Consider the following 15,785-nt stretch of genomic DNA (forward strand, 5'->3'; position numbering starts at 1 on the left):
TTAAAATGGATTAAAGTTGACTCAACCTCTGTCCTGTGTCCTTGTGTGTACCACATTGAGTATGGAGAAAAGAAAGAAGACCAAAGAACTGTCTGAGGACTTGAGAAGCAAAATTGTGAGGAAGCATGGGCAATCTCAAGGCTACAAGTCCATCTCCAAAGACCTGAATGTTCCTGTGTCTACCGTGCGCAGTGTCATCAATAGGTTTAAAGCCCATGGCACTGTGGCTAACCTCCCTAGATGTGGACGGAAAAGAAAAATTGACGAGAGATTTCAACGAAAGATTGTGCGGATGGTGGATAAAGAACCTCGACTAACATCCAGACAAGTTCAAGCTGTCCTGCAGTCCGAGGGTACAACAGTGTCAACCCGTACTATCCGTCGGTGTCTGAATGAAAAGGGACTCTATGGTAGGATACCCAGGAAGACTCCACTTCTGACCCAGAGACATAAAAAAGCCAGGCTGGAGTTTGCTAAAACTTACCTGAGAAAGCCAAAAACATTTTGGAAGAATGTTCTCTGGTCAGATGAGACAAAAGTAGAGCTTTTTGGGAAAAGGCATCAACATAGAGTTTACAGGAAAAAAAACGAGGCCTTCAAAGAAAAGAACACGGTCCCCACAGTCAAACATGGCGGAGGTTCCCTGATGTTTTGGGGTTGCTTTGCTGCCTCTGGCACTGGACTGCTTGACCGTGTGCATGGCATTATGAAGTCTGAAGACTACCAACAAATTTTGCAGTGTAATGTAGGGCCCAGTGTGAGAAAGCTGGGTCTCCCTCAGAGGTCATGGGTCTTCCAGCAGGACAATGACCTAAAGCACACTTCAAAAAGCACTAGAAAATGGTTTGAGGGAAAGCACTGGAGACTTCTAAAGTGGCCAGCAATGAGTCCAGACCTGAATCCCATAGAACACTTGTGGAGAGATCTGAAAATGGCAGTTTGGAGAAGGCACCCTTCAAATCTCAGGGAGCTGGAGCAGTTTGCCAAAGAAGAATGGTCTAAAATTCCAGCAGAGCATTGTAAGAAACTCATTGATGGATACCGGAAGCGGTTGTTCGCAGTTATTTTGTCCAAAGGTTGTGCTACCAAGTATTAGGCTGAGGGTGCCAATACTTTTGTCCGGTCCATTTTTGGAGTTTTGTGTAAAATGATAATTGATTTAATTTTTTTTTCATTGTCTTTTGTGTTTTTTCATTGCAAGCAAAATAAATGAAGATATTACTACCAAAACTTTTGTAATTGCAATCATTTTCTGGGAGAAATTGAGCATTATCTGACAGAATTGCAGGGGTGCCAATACTTTTGGCCAGCACTGTACAACATAACATCTATACACACCATGAGAAGACCAAATATACTGAACACATACTGAACACATGTAGCTTATACATCATAACGTCTATACACACCATGAGACCAAATATACTGAACACATACTGAACACATGTAGGTCAGCCAACATCACATTTACATGTACCATCAGACCATATACAGAGCCGGCAGACAGCCAAAATGAAGAGTCAGACATTACACACACAACCAGAGGAGCTACATTTGACATCTATAGCCAACTAAGATGAAACCAAAAAGCTAGACAACTATATACCATATAAAGTTACTGAAAAGACCAAGATATTTGCAAAATGTACAGTCAGAAAATGCAACACCTACAGACTAGTAATCAAGTCAGGCAAACTATATACACCACATACAGCTGGGCAACATGATATCCATGTACCAGAGGACCCAATCAGACCAGCTATTTTCAACACATATAATTAGATAACGTAACGTCTGAAGACACACAGTGTCCAGAATATGAGACACACAGGAACCTGATAAACAGCTACAGTAAATGCTAAGTCAAATACGTTATCAACTTCAGGGCTCAGGGCATGGGAATCACCATCTCTCTCATTACGTTCAATTATAGTCATGAATCACCGATTAGTCTAAAATGGGAACAAGTCAAATATAAACAGTCATGCTCCTCTGTACCACATATGCTCCTGCGCTACTCAATACATAAATCTGTGGCAGGGCTGTGATCTTACTGGCGGGATCGATGATATTCGAGTCTGAACGCAAGCTCATTTCCTTCATCTTAAATGCTTCATCAGCAGGCAACTGTGTCTTAGAAACGACCCTTTTTTCCAGCAGTCTCAAGAGGATCTGGAGCGAGACCGTTTCCTGCCGAAAGAAAGAACCCTCGCGCTCTTTCCACTCTTTAAAAGGCGATTTCCTGACAAATATTATGCCCCTGCGAGGAGCTGGGATGCTGGCCGTGTGTTGTTTTGACTCTTGGCCCGAGCGCTCAATTTCGTGCGGAGGATAAAAACACTTGACTTGTGTTTGACGCAGCAATTTGGCAAAATCAGGGACCCGGCTCTGATCCAGGGGCCGGAGCGTTACTCCCTCAGTTCTCCTCAGACCCGGATCCCCTAATTGAATTAATTAGATTTTTCATTGAACGGAATTTCACCCCTTTCCAGCTCCTGGAATAAGGAATAACACCTTCTGCAAAGCTGCAGGACAAGCAACGTGACTGGTGCCCATTTGGCTCTTAGTTCAATCAAACTTTGCTCAAGCATTTTTTCCCACAGTTATCTTAAGTCTTGTAGGTCGTTTTTAGCGCACATTTTTGAGTTAAGCCTGGGTTTTATTGTTTAAGTGAGTTTTACTCCAGTTTTGATCACTGTTGCATGCAGATTGCCAGACTTCAGATTGCACTGTGTAAGTCTGCCTGAATGGGGAGGTCTGCTAAGTCTGCTTGTATTTGATCTGTCTCAGAGGTGAATTGGAGCTGAATGTTTTGTGAGCGTCTCAGACTGTCAGGGGTGGAGCAGTGAATTCATACCTTTGTTCCTGTGTTCCTGGGGTTATTACTTTCTGTTTTACTTTTGGGCTGTATCAACTGCGGGGGGCAATGAAGAGTATTAAACTGATCACCCGCACACAAACACACACACACACACAGACATACACACCTCTTGTTCTGTAAAGACCACAGGATCCCCCCCCCCCCACTTCTCCTAGTTGTCAGTGTGAAACCTCCATGACTCACTTTAATGCTAACAGTGCCCAGGGCTGCTCAGGGCTGTCACGGCAGGTTACTGGTTTACTCTGTGTGTGTGTGTGTGTGTGTGTGTGTGTGTGTCTGTGTGTGTGTGTGTGTGGTGGGGTTGGCGGGTTCAGCGGGCTGCAGCTGGTGGGAGGGGCCAAAGGAGTCGACCTGCACCGCGGCAGTTTTGCCTGTTGCCTCCTCATTATTGAGGGGGGGTGGGGTCTGTGATTGGGGGGTCCCCCTCGGCGACGCCCCTCGGTGACGGGGAGCGCTCTCACGTGAACGCAGCGCTTTATAATTAGTGGACAATGAGCCTGCGTTTCCACTCTGTTACACTGTCCTCTCAAATACCGTCAAAGCCGCCCAGACTGCCAGCTGCAGACACCACACAGACCTGCCCATACAGCAACATGCACCAGACCAAGCACTGCCCATAGAGTTACACTCACTACACCAACCACTGCAGCAGACGTGATACAGGGCCTATCCAACTGGGAGTTACACGCATCACATTGCGCACAGCTGCTATGACAATGAACCAAGAAGTGCCCGACACAGATAACAACCTTCATAAAAGCTTCAAGCTTCAAGCTTCATCCACTTCAAGCATTTTCCGCTTAAAGCATTTTCTCTTGCAACACATGGATTGAGAGAGAGGCTGTAATCACAACAACAGCCTGTCTTCACTGAGGCGCTGAGACGCAGTGTGAATTCAGTGAACAGCGAGCTGGCTTTCGTCAGGGATTAATTACACATTTTAACTAAGGACTGCCTTAATGACTACTGGCTTTCATTCCAGACCACACAGTGCCTCCGCTTTCCTAACCCTATCTCTCTCACACAAACACACACACACACACACGCGCGCACGTGCGCACACACACACCTCTCTGGAGCGTGGCACACCTCCCAGCCAGTCATATCAAACAGCCACCCGTCACCAGTAGCTACATCGCTAAGTGGCTCCTGAAGCAACCTGTTGGCACCCGGCTAAAGGAAACAGTCTCACGCTGAAGCGCTCTGCTGTTGAAGGCATCAGTCGGCGCTCGGGCGGAGCTGAAAGACACGGGAGCGCTATCAGCTCTCTGACACGGAGGTTCACACAGAACATGAACACGGCTGGAATTTCGACACCCCGTCTGCCTCGCAAACGCTTTGTTTCTACTACCCGACAGCGGCGCTTCGCGCGACCGTCGGCTCAACCTTTTAGCCGTGAGGACTGAGGTGGCGGCGACTGTAAACGCCTCCCTTCGCAGCGGTGACAGCTCGCTCGTACGGAACACACGGTCGAGGGCCTGGTGAAAGGGAGCCTGGCTTTCACCAATGCCGCTAACGCACCATCTTTGGTCCCTCTTTTCCAAGGTAAAATAAACAGGGTGCTCTCAGGCAGACTGTGGCAACCACCTGTGGGTGTCATATTAGAAACATGAATCAACCACGACCACTCTGATACTAGACTGACCGCAACAGGACCGTACCAGAAGACCACATTTATTCACGGAATTGCAGCATTCTGAGTTATGAGTTATCTCTGAAAGTACTGGAAACTCCAAGGCTAATTCTTAATCGAATAATCTGCAAGTTATTTGAGCCGCTGCAAGAAGGTACTCGTATCAGTGAGCAAACTGTTTGAGACTCCATTTAAACTGTATTAAAAAAAATAATAAAATCCCACAAAGCTGATAGAGCAACAGACATTACATTGTAGAGGACATTTAGAAAACACATAGTAGTGACAGTTATGTGACATTATGTTGATGGTTATTAATAATAATAGGGACACTAAACAGACTACAGTCAGAGTAATGTCCATCGGTGCCATGCAGTTAAGGTTGTTGTGATCTGTAAGTCACTGATATGCCATATATATAAAACCACCAGCAGTTTATATCCCACCCACAGAGCTTTAAAGCCACTGATGCCCGAGCGGGCAGAGTGAATGACACAACTGCTGTGAAAAGGTAGGCAGTCCCCCCCAGTCCCGCCCCACCCCCCCGAACAGAGACAGGGTGGTCACAGACTCTAATCTCTGCTCAGGCCGCAGGTTCACACCACAAAGCTGACAAAGCTTGTGTGCCCCCAGACAGAGTGGGACAGGGTGCAAACAGAGCCCCCCCTCCGCTGCCCCAGCGCAGTCTCTCCCTCCCAGACCTGTCAAAATACGGGCCCTCCTTTCAGACTTTCAGACAGGGTGTACACAGACCCCTCATTACAACTAGTTGCTAGGTGACATCGCCCCCTTGTAAAGTTGTCAAAACATGAAACGAGGGCAATACAAAAGGAGAAAAGAATAAAATGTGCAGGTTTACCACACTCACACTCGCCTCCCAAAAACAATGTGCCCTCACAACCCAAATTCACCCACAACCCATCCAATTCAATTTGGGAGAATAAAAGAAAGCCTGTCATATACCAGGAACTGCCTTAGAAACCCTGGTCTGTTTTAATGTGCTTCAGAAGTTAATTTTTAAGCCCCAGGAAACATTTAGAGGAGAGAGACAGCTGAGGAGATAATCTCTGTGGTTATGAGCTGCTGAAGGACACTGAGCCAACTGATCCTCTGCTTTCAACTGGCTATTCAAACTTTTGAATCACAACAAAGCCAGCCAATTAGAGCAGAGAGGCACGAGGCCCTGCCCTTTTCTTCAGGAATGCACCTGAACATGCTCAGCGGTGATTGTTCTCCCAGGTGGCTGAGTAAACGGACAGCTAATCTAAATTCTGGCATGAGTGACAGTTTCAAATATTATTCCTGAGTTACAGGCACACGGGGGAAAGCTTTACTGCAAACACACACCTGACATCTGACCTCAGTTGGTGTCGAACATTAGGTTAGACCAGCAGAGCCGTAACACCATAGTCTTATCTGTGCAAGAGGGGCTTTGTCTGACAGAAGTGGTGTACAAAGGATTGTTTTTGGGGAAAAAAGAACAATGTAAATCTATCTTTTCCAAGATTAACTGCCAGCTCCACTCCCTTTCATTTGAATTTCAGATATACAAGCTGTTGCACAGAAAAAAAAACTGTTAGAATCCATTAGCAAAGCTGTGCAAATCAAAATGAGCTTGCTGCTAAGATACAGATATGACTTCACAAATGCACTGAGTGATTCCTGTAAGAGTCTGCGTGGTGAATTATCACAGCGGCCAGCCAGAGTAAATTATTAAGCCGCGATGGGAGTGCACCAGTCAGCTCAGAGCTCCTACGTTCCCCATAAACAGAGCTTTAAAATAACACTTGGGCTGACCCGTTCCCAGCCATAGCTCACGTACCCCTCAGAGCCGCGTCCAATAGGACGGAGCGCCCCCTCGCCCGGTGCACCTATCAGAGAGCGCTGGGCTGGCTCGGAGGCATCCTGTGTGCTTTGGCAGGGAAACCGCTTCACCATCCCACCCATAATGGGATTTTTTTCCCCCCCCTTCTCTGACACGGGGAAGAAAGCCAAGTGGAAATGAAACGGAGGTATTGGAGCGTGGAAGCAAAATCGAAGAAAGAAATGCACCGACACACTTTTCGGATAAAACGTCCTGGGCTCCTAGCAAACTGCTGACCGGAGAGCAGGAAAGCCCGGGAACAACGTGGGGGGGGGGGAATCTACAGTGTCCAGCCATCTGAACACACATATCAAGGCTCCATATCAAGCAGACTGTGAGATGTGCCAATTTCACTTGCAACTCTGTGGCACACTGGATGCCCCCTAAAGGTACAGACTAACGGGGTTAGGATCCAGCTGGCTGCGAGTGTTTCAGGAAACAGTGAGGCTGATGTTACCAGGGTAAATCACTACTCGTTAACGTGCTTCACTGATTGCAACAGGCAACGGCACATCTGTCTATACATGCACGCTGGGTGTGCAATCAAGTCACTGATACTGTAACCTGCAGGGAGCTCCAGAACTGCCGTGTCTGCTGCTATATCGGACCAGAAGGAGCAGAACTCTACCAACTTTTACACAGAGCTTTGGAACAGCTCAGAAAGAACAGAACTGTGCTGTAACAGTCCAGAAATGCCGAAGTCGCGTGACTGCGCAGGCTTTAAAGTGAAACAATACCGGACTAATAAAGTTTACGGTGAAAACTCTCTCTCTGTGCTTAAAGAATCGAAATTTCTATCACTGGAACTCCAGGACACGTAAGAACTCCTACCGCTTTAAAAAGCAGAAGGGAAAATACAGAGTGTAGTCACCCGAGCGATTTAAGGTATCTGGCTGCACAACAATGCAAAATAGGGAGCTACGCTCCACTGCAACAATGTGGAAAGTTCTAGAAGCGCCAAAACTGCCCTACCCCAACAGTAAAAAGAGGAGGAAGGAGCTACTGTAGTCATGTGAGGAGTTCTAGAACTTCTGGAACCACCCCAGCCCTAACAGTAAATTAGGGAGAAGGAGAGTCAAGAGAGAGGCGACGTCTTGCTGTGACCACATTCCCAGCCCTTGTTCCAGGAAGCAGAGCTATGCTCAAAAGCCCCAGTGAATAATTAACAGGGCAAGGTTTGGAGTGTATGGATGGGATGGGCCACAGACAGCTGTGAGGGTAGAGTCCGTGAGGGAGACAGAGGGCAGCTACATCTAATTTCATAAATGACTAGGCCTTAAGCCTCACATGACAGCCAAAGCACTAACAACAAGTACAGCTTAGCCTTACTGTGCTGTAGGAACTGGTCTCTGCCAATCACGTCTCCCCGCTTCCCTGCGCAACAGACCCCCGAGCACCGGACTGGAGTGTCATGTTTCAGTCTGGGTGTAAAATCTGACACCGTATAATTTTGTCCTACGAGGGTATTATCAGGCACTTGCGAACCATAAACACTCTATTAAGCTAGTAATGCTAGGCAGTTCTGCTAAAATAAACACTCTCAGAAGCCTTAGAAGGCTGCAAGCTGCTCCGGCACTCCATAACTCTTAGAGCTTGGCATTGAGCTCAGTGATGCCTACACGCACGCACGCACACACACACACGCACGCACGCACACGCACGCACGCACGCACGCACATCCATACATACACACAAACACAGGCATATGTACACCACGACACACAATTCACTTGCTCAAAGGCACACACACACACACACACAGGGGTGTGGCTTCTTTAGGTGTTTCGGAGAGACAGTGCCCAGTAAATGGGAATACAAATCAGTAGCATCGTCAGCAAATTCACCAATGCCACTGTGCTATTGTTCTCTCTCTCTCCCTCTCTCTCTTTTCCTGCCCCTCATCTATACAGCAGTTCCTGCACGGCTGGCTGGGGTACAGCTGTGTCTGGAACCACTCCATGGAAGAGCTTTCCTCATCTCACAGGCATCTTTATTATTGGGTATTAGTGTCTATCTCCCACCACAGACCAAAGTAATCGCCGGTCGCACAGTAAAACTAATCCATTCCAGATAAGGTGCCGTGGGTAGGGGGTCAGAGATTCTGACAGCCAATCCACCAGGAATGCTAGGATCACTCAGAGGGCGAGGGAAGGAAAGAAGAGAAGAGAGCAAGAAGAAAGAGGGAAGTAGGAGAAAGGTAAGAGAGGGAGAGAGGTAGAGGGGGCAGTTTCAGTAACAGACTTTAAAATCCTGACACTGAAGCCCCTCTGACACAGAGCAGAGGGCCATCTCCCCTGAATGGACTTTGAGAGTCAACTAGATGGACCTTCGAATTACAGGATAACAGCACCAAAGCTTACATTCCTGAAGTGCTGCGCTCTTTTTAGGAAAACCTGCAGGGACATTTACAGGGTGGCAGTGTAGCATAGTGGTTAAGGAGCAGTAACTGAAAGGTTGCCAGTTCAGTTCCCCACTGGGGCACTGCTGCCGGACCCTTGGCCATGGTTCTTAACCCACAACTGCCTCAGCAAATATCCAGCTGTATATATTGATAACATTGTTAAAGAAAACACTGTAACCGATGTAAGTCGCTCTGGATAAGAGCATCCGCTAAATGCCAGTAACGTACTGTACGTACGTTCAGTTGTTATGTGTGTATGAGTAACAAGTTGAGATGAGTTCATTGAGAAATTCATTTGAATGGAAATGCATCTGTCAATGACTTGAACTGAAGGGACTTTTGCTGATGGGAATGGTCTGGCTCGGTGGTTAGAGGCCATTTTCCTCCACTCAGTCACTGTCCCTCCGCTAGGAAATGTTGTTCTGTGAACAGGCTGAGCTGAGCAGGATACGCCGTGTAGAGGCAGAAAGCAGGGCTCTGATCACAGTGTCGCTGGCTGGTGAAGGTTCTGATGACAGGGGCTGTAACCGCATTTCACGGCCTGTTGAATTCAGCGCTACACGACAGACAGCGTCAAGTTCAGGGTCTATTAAATTAGCTGCGGCAAAGCGGATCCTGTCACGGGACGCTGCGAGCCCGATCCCCACTGGCTGACTACCCCACGCGTAACCCACACAACGAGCCCCGCTGTCCTCGCACGCTTCAGGAAAAAAACCATAGCAACCGCAGATCGCTCCCAGAACGCCTTCAAAATGTAAAGCCGCAGAAATCAAAGGGGTGTCGCTAACTGATTACCCACAGTTCAAATTCACTTAACGGCCGGCTTAAAGACATAAGCTCTGAGCCTTGGCTCTCACAGTTACAGCCTAATCGAGTTACTTAGTCGCACTTCCCCTTGTTACGGGGTCAAAGGGCAGCGTACCCAGGTGTCTCTTACACACCAGAAGCTTCAGCCTTACGCCTCAGACCACGGTGGGGGAATACGAGGAGATCAACGAATCACAGGGCCCTCGGAGCGCCCACCCGCTACCAGGACTCCGCCCTGTGATGGGAGCTGCCACGGCAACGGACTTCGCGATTCCTGACCTAAAGAACCCCCTGCTTCCCAGGCCTGGGCGCATGGCCAGTGACCGTTCACACACAAAGTGCGCAGCGATGAATGGCATCAGGGAACGACCAGCCAACTTCTCTGCTCTCCAGCGGCACACATCACTGGAAAATACATTTCCGGTGATCCTGTGCTGAGGGATCAAATTCAACCCGAGTCATTTTGTGCGAGTCGGTTACGATGGGATTTCGTTGCTTTGACGGCTTTGTTTCGCGAGAGTTTCTGACAAGACGAAACACATTACCATAATTTAAAAAAGGATCTGTTTCACCTGCCGTTTCGGGCAGGTTATAATCAGGATATGTGAACTGCCATAAATTACTGCTCTTGACTGCCTAGACAACCTCTGCTGTTTCATACCAGCTGAGATATGAAACACAAGTCGAGATGAAGTGACTCTGACCCGACTGTTGTGGCATTCACAAAAACACCCAAAAGGAGCAAATTAACGAATGTAGAACCTGATCTGAGGCGATCTGCAAATGGAAGATGACTCAAATGCACATGGAAATAGGTGAGATCTCGAGATAGCGTCAATCGTGGCCTCAGGCAATGGACATATATAACGAGATGACAACTAAGTGCCCAGCCAGATCAAAACAAGGCTGGAAATATGTAAACCGTAGCGCGAACGCAGTCACGCATGTCAAAACTATTCCTACTGTTAGAGGGAGGGGCACTTCTTCTCCTCTGGATGCATCTGAGGCAGACCTGCTGCATGCTGATTGGATATTCCCAGACAGACACACAGAAAGACAGACGAAGATGAAGCTGACCTGGATGCAGCACATGTAACGCAAACCAGTGTTTGTGCACGAGTGAGATCCTCTACTGAATGTTATACACAGGCGCTCCAACTTGGCAAAATGCCCACGTCAAATATTTGCCCCCCCACATTAAATCCTCATTTGCGGCTCCACGTACCACAAACAAGACTTCCTGCTCTATTTCCTCAGTAGCTTTCAGGCCACTCGGACTGTTCTATCACAGAGAGTCATCTCTAGAGAATCACAGCCTGTTTTTCTAGAGTCTACAGCACGGGAGCCTCTCTCTCATCCTACGGTACTAAATTAAATATGAGGACTGACACCCTTCTGTGTTTCGTCCACTTCCTAAAGTCATATCTGGGTTTTATTAATAACCCGGCCCTCCGTGGGTTCTTGTTCACACACAAAGCAGTGAGTCTCTGTGAGCCAGTTTGAGGAATCCTCCTCAGTCAACGCATTTCTGCAGCCAAGTGCTTCGGTGTTTCAGTGTGTCAGTGTATCTGTCCGCAGCCCCCCCCCCCCCCCGCGCCCTCCACCAGCACTGACAGGAGCTCGGTTTCTCCAGGACACCTACGAAGGCATTCTTTTGTGCACGCTCACGTACAGGGGGGAGGGCCACGGCAACCGGCGGTAACCAGGTTCTGAGGTCAACGCAGCCAGCGCCTGTGGGCTTTGACCTCGGGTAACTGGGTGAGAGGAGCTTGCCGCCCCAGGCGGGGTCACATGGGTGTTTTACCAAAATATTACGCCACTTCTGTCCTCAAGGGCTGATCCGCTTCAACATGCGCCGTTTCGAGTGAAACATTCCACATGCAGAGGCACATTGCTACAAATGCCACTATTCCCATTAACATACCATACAAAAGAGAATGTAACAGTTCAACCACTTTATGTATGCCACTATGCCATAATGTTTGTGTATTATAAGCCACTGGTACATTGTCTCATAACGTGCTACTGCTTCTTTGCTATTTGTAACCTGCTCTGAATCTCTTCAATTGTCTGCAAGCAGCCCTGGATGACAGCGTCGACCAATTGCATACGAAGAAGAAGAAGCACATGTCAGCATGTTTCACGGCAGTCAGGATGCCCGGACTAGTCCAGTTCTGTGAGGGGTGATTACTGATGACATCATAATGAGGCGTCATAAATCAACGGCTGAAGCACGGATGCTCACACATTGCTCCACCGCTTTTTCCACAATGTGCGACACACCCGTCCTGTTTCGTCTCAACTGCACACGGGCCAGGAACCGAAGCCAGCGTATGGCCGTATCAACAGCCACTGATTCCGTCCACACACTGTTTGGGGTGAAGCCATTTCACCGGCTCCCGGGTGGAGAGGTGGGATGAATGCCACGAGTGGCAAAACGCCGTCAATGCCAAATGCCGTCATTCTTCAAACTAAAATGACAACTCTGGAGACACGATTTGTCATTACCCCCTTTACTCCCCGTCCCACCTTTGACTGGCACCTCTCATACCCTCCTGCCTCCATGTGACAGAAGTGTGAGGGAGGGACAGAAGCAGGGATAGCCGGGTCATTCCCGTGTGTCACCTCACCTGTCACCCGCAGCAGTGAGGGCGCTGGGAGGGGAGGGGTATCATTAATGTCAACATTTTACCACTGTTTCCACCCCCTATTAATGCACAGAAACGTGTAATGTGCACAAATCACTCATAGGCGCTCAGCCGTTCAAATGAATCTCACTACGAACAGACCTGAAATCAAACACCCTATAACACCTGAACTTACTTACACCTCCCCTGCAAGTTCTCCTAAAAAAGTGTAGCATGTCAATAACGTGAGCTTTGATACTGAAACCACTAAATTCTATGATTTCTATGATAACCTCTATGATTTCAAAATAGATCTTCAGCCCTTACCCCAATACTTTTTAACCGATATTCCTCAGACATTCCTCATTCCTCCATGATTTTAAAGATATCGCCCTTCATGACACAAAGCTCAGTTCTCAGAGGTAAATCGACAGCCTCTATCGTGACACACATTCATTTTAAAGACCTGACCTCAGAACCTCATTCTCATGAATCATCGGATTTCCCAAGCCTTGTATCTAAATCCCGGCTGAGGATAGCAGGCTGCTTCACAGACTGTACTTTCTCCGCTGTGGAGCGATAACGTTTTTCTCCATTACTGCCACATGTCTCCTTTGGCCTACTGAACTTAAGGCAGTAACCCGAACTCATCAGTGTTAATTAACACAGGTTACCAGCCATAAATGCCTGCACGCTGTGCAGTGAGGTCCAAATGAGACAGCTGACAATGACAACCACATGCGACCAGAGCATCAGAAAGTGACCATGCTCTATCTCTGTCTATCAAAAGGAAGAGAAAAGGATAAAAAAAAACACACAAAACATCCTCTCCCATTTCACCTCCAAAACTCAAACCTGTAACCAGCTGGTTAGAAGCCCGGCTCCCCGACTCCGACCGTCACATTGGCCGGCTGGGGCGGAATACTGTTTCAGCGTACCCACAGGGGCACTCTGTGTTGTAAATATTTGCTCATGTGCAGTGTGAATGACATCACATGCTGGTCTGCAAACAATACACAGGTTTTAAACACTGTGTTTAACAAGCGTCATGCTTTCTCAAAATAACAGGACCTGTCGGCAAGGCTTGTGCGTGCAAGTCCGCAGAAATACACAATGGAGTAATAAAACGGGCAGCTCGAAACGTAACCGGTAAGGTATGAAACCCTCCAATTACAGGGCAGCTTCGCAGGCGTGCGCTGGTGTCGGAGACGACAGCAGACGTTAACTCTGGCAGTCACATGACTTCACCTCAGTGCCGCCTCTGCTGGCTGTTTTCCTGAAGACCCACCTCTTTAAACTGCAACTGCAACTTGGAGGGATAACATCTTAATTGGGGGGGGTGAAGAGGTCGCCCCTCCAGGCTGTGTATTCGAAACAGCCACAAAAATGCCTCTACACCCTCCCCATGACGCCTGTGTGCCTGTTTTTAAATTTACACAAGCCCCTCTGTTCCCCCTGCAACCCCCTCTTTTATCTGTGGTGAGCCAGTCGTTGGAGGGCTGGTTGCTATGCTTTCTGTTTATCAGTAACCAAGAGGAACAATGGTGGCAACCTAACACCACCTCCACTCAGCACCATGGAGAGAGAGAGAGAGATGGAGACAGAGAGGGAGAGAGAGAGAGAGATGCAGAGGGAGAGAGAGAGAGACAGAGGGAGAGAGGGAGAGACTCTGTAGAGAAGTTATGGAACTATACATGACCAATGTTGCATGATGAAATAAGTAAAAATATACAGCAGAAGTTTCTGGAGACTTTAATGCAGCGCTTGAACGGTTGATGGATACTGGCCAGAAGAAGCGTACCCCCACACAGGCCAAAGGAGCAGAGGCCCAGGTGTGAGTGGACTCGCAGGCTGTGGTAGGCGGAGTACGAGGAGCAGCAGAGGGTTGTGACCCCTCTCTCTGAGAGGGCCTCTGCAGTCACAGCTCAGTGATCGCAGTTCTTCGGTCTGACTTCCCTCTGTTCTCTGGGACAGTGAGATAATGCACCTCTATTCACCCCCCACCACCCCCGAATCCTGCCAGCACTCCCTCTCCCCGTCTCTGCACCCCCTTCAGCGGGACTGGTCACTAACCTGTGTCTGAGCGGAGCACAGGACAGACCATGCACAAATGCCCCAATTTCAGCCGCTCTCTGTCTCTCCCTCATTCCTTCTCTCCATCCATCTCCCTCCCTCTCTCTCTCCTCTCTCCATCCCTCCATCTCTCCCTTATCCCTCGCTCCCACTCCCATATCTCATTCCATCCCTTTTTTCCTCACCCTCTCTCTCTCTCTGCCTCTTCGTCGCTCCTTCACTCCCATATCTCATTCCATCCCTTTTTTCCTCACCCTCTCTCTCTCTCTGCCTCTTCGTCGCTCCTTCACTCCCTCCCTTGGAGTCTTCCTCAGCCCCTCAGCTTTATTGGCATGAAATTTTGTAAAGACTGACAGAATGTATCAGGCACATATGCATACATACATACATACATACACATGTATACATACAAAGGATACATGAAAAGAGGAAAGAAGGAACAAATAAGTAAATAGTGGCTACAAATCTGAATTAACGAACAGAAAATGACACTGGTTCATAAGTCTCTCTCTCTGTCTCTCTCCCTCCTGAGTGTCTTCCACTCGGTGCTGCTGCACAGTCTGTTATGCAGAAATGTTTTGTCTGTCACTGACAGAAGTCTGCATGGGGACAATGTGTGTCCCTGCTGGCTTTAGAAGTGTTCCAGGGGCTCTCAGTCTCCTCAACACGAAAAAGGGCCCGTGCAGCCAGCCGCCTCCCCGAGGAAGAGCTCGCCAGAGCGCTTCTGGTCGCCATGGCGACAGCCCCCGCTGCTACAAATTCCACTACAGTTTTCAATGCCCCGGTCCCGCCCCCTTCCCGATGGGCCTCCCCCCCTCTCTGAGGAGCAGAGGCACACGTTTCGCCTCCGCCGGGGTGGCCGGGGGGCAGCCCAGGTGACTGAGGAGCACAATGCTGAGTGCCTCGACAGCCCCGTGGAAAGCAGGAGAACTGCTCCCAGACCGGGTCAGCTCAGCTGCGACAAGTGGTTCAGTTCTAGCATTTTCCGGGGCCCGCTTAAGGGTCGATCCACGCGTGCTGAAGCGCTAACCATCATGCAATGCGCTGGGTGCTACAGCAGCAGTTGGTAGGATGTGAAGGGTGAGGAGCCCTGAACCCTGTGCTAACCCCACTGCGAAGAAGCGTGGGATCAGAGGGTAGACGTCAGATAAGCTTTCACCTCAGTTCCACTATAACCATCATACACTAACCACACCAACCGCCAAACACTCCCCGGTGTGATGTCATCTCCCCTCGACACTGTACCTGGCACGTGGCTGCCCAGCGGATGTCCATGAGCTTTGAGGATGTGGCAGGCAGTACTAAAGGAGGCCAGTGCAGAGTGGGGGACCCCCTCCTGATGTCACAATGACAACCGGAGTCCAGCACCCATGATGCCTTGCGAGGGCATGTTCAGAGGGACTGGGCCAGGCAGCCATCAGTAACAGGTAGATTAGAGGCGGCTAATTAATACGCACTGAAGTAGAGGACTAGACTGCCAATCAAACTTGCCTGCATTG

General features: G+C 48.8%; 1 protein-coding gene across 1 annotated transcript in view; it reads right to left on the reverse strand.

Moving 5' to 3' along the window:
* celsr1a (cadherin EGF LAG seven-pass G-type receptor 1a) overlaps positions 1-15,785 on the reverse strand; it is an 81,710-nt gene that overhangs the window by 50,464 nt on the left and 15,461 nt on the right. The gene's annotated exons all lie outside the window — the stretch shown is intronic.

Source organism: Megalops cyprinoides, chromosome 25 (genome assembly GCF_013368585.1).
Source record: "Megalops cyprinoides isolate fMegCyp1 chromosome 25, fMegCyp1.pri, whole genome shotgun sequence".
Taxonomy (NCBI): Eukaryota; Metazoa; Chordata; class Actinopteri; order Elopiformes; family Megalopidae; genus Megalops; species Megalops cyprinoides.